The following is a 4,547-nucleotide window of genomic DNA, read 5'->3' as shown; positions in this document are numbered from 1 at the left end:
AACTTCACTTACATCATATATAATCCTAATTTTATAGTGTTAAAACATAGATATTATACGTACAGCTGTGATGAAATAACTTACATAAAAGTATCAGTCAACAGTCTCATCAGGTTGATTTGCAACCAATTTACTAAAGATTGCTATTGGTAACACACAAAACATAATTATTACTCTAAAAAATTGCAGTTTTTATTTAATAATAGAGTCTACATTGTATTCCTGCTTATATTCACTGTAAATGGTAATTCCTCTGAACTATTGCCGAATTGAAGATATAGACTTGCACCAAATAATATAGAAAAATCATTAAAATGGTGTCACTGAACTCCTGTTAAGAATAACAAATAGAATTCAAGTGATGGTTCAGTATAATGCTTCATGCAGCCTGTTGCATTGATAAAGTAAAATTTTCGCTAACATGACCTCTTCTATTGGTCCTAGCATAGTTAATACGTACATAAATTTATTGTCCAAGTATAGAAGTGTTTTAAAGACAGACTATTCATGAATGATTGTCCTTTACATGGATATTTATGGTCCTGTCGGGTCCGCATCAGTCCGTCCGTCCGTCCTTTTCGGGCGGGGCAGGTCCGTCCGTCCGTCCGCTTTTGAGACCCTACCCTCAGCCCCCTTCCGGTTGTCCCTAAAAAGCGGACCGGACCGGACTAACGGACCCGAAAAGACTAATTTACGGACCGAGCGACGGACCCGATACAAACTAATTTATTGACCCGACCAAGGGACCCGAAAAGACTAAAGTACGGACTCCGCGTTAATGATCACGGACCTGACCGTCCTAGAGCATAGATATCTATGCTAGCATCAGTATTTATGATGCTAGCAAACTCCACGATGGCCTAGACAACATACAGAACTTCAGTGACAAATATAATTTTTATCTATCGAGATAGATCTACTATCAGTTGAGTAATAATACAATGCAGTGAGGCCGTAGTTTATTGATAAAGTCTGTAATATCAACTTGAATTAATTTTACACTTGTTCAAAACTAATAATAATATATCTAGTAGACTATAATAATCAATTGTTATATTCATGCATCAGCAATTTATGTATTAATTTATTTATTTAAACTTGACAGTGACCGGCAATGAGAATAGAGTTAAGAGGCTAGATAAAAAGAAACACCAAAGGCCTGACCAAAAAAACATGGCCAGCCAGAAAGAGAAAGAAAAAAGATGAGAAAAGAAAGAAAAGGAAACAAAAAAACTAATAAGAAAAAGTAAAAATACAATCAAAATTAAAACAGTAGTAATGATGATAATAATAATGATAATTAACTGAATCTAATGCAAAATAAATCAACATAAATAATAATAATACTGGAACTGATCCCAAAAGTAGTTCTTGTTAATATTATCAAGAGTATATATATAATGGAAGAGGAGAGTGTCTTACTTGCCTATACTGCATTGATGCATGAGCGCGTATCAGCTGAATGTCACAATCCGTTTTATCTCTGTATACTATTTCTATGAATTTCATGAATAAATTATTAGTCATCTGACTTGGGCGTGGTTATACTACACACGTACGTGGTAGCATAGATATTAGAGTAAATGAAAGGGATAGGCAACTTCCGTTGCGTGGGCGGATTATTTCATTAAGATTATTAGGTTGCCTAGCAACATAGGCAAGTTACCCTTCCCGGGCCTTTTCCTTCACTGTTCGGCGTCCTATTTCAACTCATAACTCTAAAGTGACTTGTGTTCGTCCTCTGCAATGATAATTAAAGGCATTACAGATACCTCCCTTACAGTCTGTCTAATTTTTGAAGTAAAATAATATTGATAACTATGGGTAAAGTTTGATTTAGTGACCTGATACCTTCAATATTGCGGTTTTGTACCCTTTTTTAGAATACAAAAGAAGTAATACCAGAATTAACTATTACCAACTATTCTATACATTATTATGGAGGGCACGCAACATAAATGACTCCGATGACAGATTTGGTGACTGATTTATAATCAATTCAAAGTTTTTGCAAAGACCTTCGTTTTGTACCTTTTTCTTTACAGTTCAATGATTGGCACATTTAAATGTGATATGAAAGCAAAGCTTGGTGTACACTTGAGGGCACGCACATACTTTAATGTATGTGACATAAACACAATTTGAGAAAAACCATTATGAAGTTGTACTATTCCATAATGTTTGATAATTTTCTTAATAAATCCTATTGTAAAATTGAAAAAATTCCTATAAATAGAGAAATTATCATGGTATGGGTAACTAGCATTTCCTGCCGCGAACGGAAGTTTCCAATCCCTTTCATTTACTCTAATATCTATGGTGGTAGCATGTCGACTAGCATGTGCAGATGTGTATGATTAGAGATGGACTACGAAGTACTGGCTGTAACAACATAACCTTCTTCCTTCTCAAAGCATTCTCTAATTGCATCCAAGGAAGATGCTGAGGTAGAAGCAATCTAAGTGGAGTCAGAGAAGGCACACACAGCATCTGCCATTATTAATAATCAACACGTGAAAACACGCCCAAGTCAGATGACTAATAATTTATTCATGAAATTCATAGAAATAGTATACAGAGGTAAAACGGATTGTGACATTCAGCTGATACGCGCTCATGCATCAATGCAGTATAGGCAAGTAAGACACTCTCCTCCTCCATTATATACTCTTGATATTATGTAGCAAAAATTTTAATAATCTTTATAGCAATGATGTTAGTGAGAATAAGCTAGTGAATAATACCAAGCCTCGGAGTAAGCTTAACTACTTAATGGATAAATAAATAATTATTAGCAGAATAAATAGTTAATAAATATACCAGTCTAAACAGAAGTTTACAAAAAAATACAGCACAGTGGTATCACTCAGTAGTATAATGTCAGAGGCTGGAGATCTTGAGTGATTAGTATTGACAGTACAGATTATACCAATTAACTGCATGAACACTTGTAATATCTTTTGATTGTGTAGTTCACTTATGCAGTGATAGATATAAGTACCAAAGTTTTTGTGTTATTGTTATTTAAAATTCTGAATAATTATTATGAATTAAAGGTGCATGTAAATTCTTGAATATAATCATTACAAATATCTGGGCCATATTTCAGTGGTATTCATCTTTATTGCATGCATACATTTCACATACACTGCATGTTATGTTATCAAGTATAGACTTAAATTTTTAAAGTTATTCATGCATAAAATGATCAACCACAATAATTATACCAACATATGTGGTCATTGACAAGTTTTTGCAATTATTATTACATATCTAATTTGGGCCGTTTTTCCACTGAATTCAGAACAAGATTTGCTTGCCACATTAAGCTGTACAGTGACACAAATAAGTAAGAGATATTTAAACCATTTGTAGACTAGTCACTGCACAACATCCAAGTTCAGTACTCCGCAGTACCAGGCTCAGGCTGTATACAGTTGCTTCATGAATAAATTTGTTAAATTCACAATATCTGAAGGTTTGGGCTTATATCTAACCGAGAAGCTGGATTTCAGCAAGAGTAAATCTTGACCTAAGCATTAGCTATAATTTTTAGCATCTGTAAGATTACAGGTATGGTGAGCGAAGTGGTCCGTAAAATAGAGATGTCGCGGACTATTCGGGTCCGTAAAACAGATTTGTCGCCGACCATGGTCCGGTCCGGTCCGTTTTTTTAGGGACGGCCCCCCCCCTTCCTCAATTCCTACATACGCCCCTGCTATGCTGAGTTGCATTACAGGAATAGGTAACTTACGGTCTCGCTTCGGCGGTCAGCCTTATCATAGGTCGTGGTTGATTACACTTATATCCATGTATAGAAACAGTTATGACAACTCATACTACTGGTCTACTAATGTGACTCGGTCAAAATTAATAACTATAAATATAATTCAAGCCATGTAAGATGCACTACAAAAACACTACAGCACAGTCTGTAGTGCTCAGTCTGCCTCATTAATTTGGTCTGCTGCAGTGTGATGATAGGAATAATTCTACTAAGTTTCATTCTATTGCATCTCATCATTATTGGATTACTAGCAAGAGCAATAGCAGCTCCTCTAGTAGTGCAGGAGATAATGTCAGTATCAGTGGAAGAAACAGCATACAGGAATGATGTAACCACACTATCAGATAATGAAGAAGAATATGAACTTGGATACTGGTACCCTGATGAACCAATACAAGAAACAACAACTGCAACAACTATCATGTAACAGCAAGATTTAATATTGAATGTAATATTAATATACTCTGTCTGACTGTCTCCTACATCCAAGTGTCCAGTAGTTATTTTAAAATGTGCTGGAATTATTTTCATTCTGTGATTCATTTTGTACTAAGTTCACTTTCAACTATTTTGCTCCCTATTTTTTCTTTTAACTTTTGAAAATGTGATTTCAACAAGCACAAGCCCTATATAGTATGCAGTAACAAGAGTACATTACTAGTAGATGTATGTAACATGTATGTACATTTGAATTTACTAAGCTATGTGCAATGAAGCTAATAATCAAGTTATACCTTATGACGATGAACTAATACACAGC

At 34.8% G+C, this 4,547-nt stretch overlaps 2 long non-coding RNA genes across 2 annotated transcripts; one reads left to right on the top strand and one right to left on the bottom strand.

Annotated features, from left to right (window-relative positions):
* The first annotated feature begins 1,284 nt into the window (after positions 1-1,284).
* On the top strand, positions 1,285-2,067 carry LOC109585183 (uncharacterized). Its single transcript, XR_002186369.1, has 2 exons — positions 1,285-1,824; positions 1,884-2,067. It is a non-coding gene; the product is annotated as an uncharacterized LOC109585183 (long non-coding RNA).
* LOC109585184 (uncharacterized) lies at positions 1,950-4,318 on the bottom strand. Its single transcript, XR_002186370.1, has 2 exons — positions 2,821-4,318; positions 1,950-2,768 (listed from the first exon to the last, which is right to left on the bottom strand). It is a non-coding gene; the product is annotated as an uncharacterized LOC109585184 (long non-coding RNA).
* Positions 4,319-4,547: the final 229 nt, after the last annotated feature.

The sequence above is a fragment of the Amphimedon queenslandica genome, unplaced genomic scaffold (assembly GCF_000090795.2).
Source record: "Amphimedon queenslandica unplaced genomic scaffold, v1.1 AMPQUscaffold_13106, whole genome shotgun sequence".
In the NCBI taxonomy this organism is placed as follows: domain Eukaryota; kingdom Metazoa; phylum Porifera; class Demospongiae; order Haplosclerida; family Niphatidae; genus Amphimedon; species Amphimedon queenslandica.
This window is presented reverse-complemented; position numbering and strand designations above follow the sequence as displayed.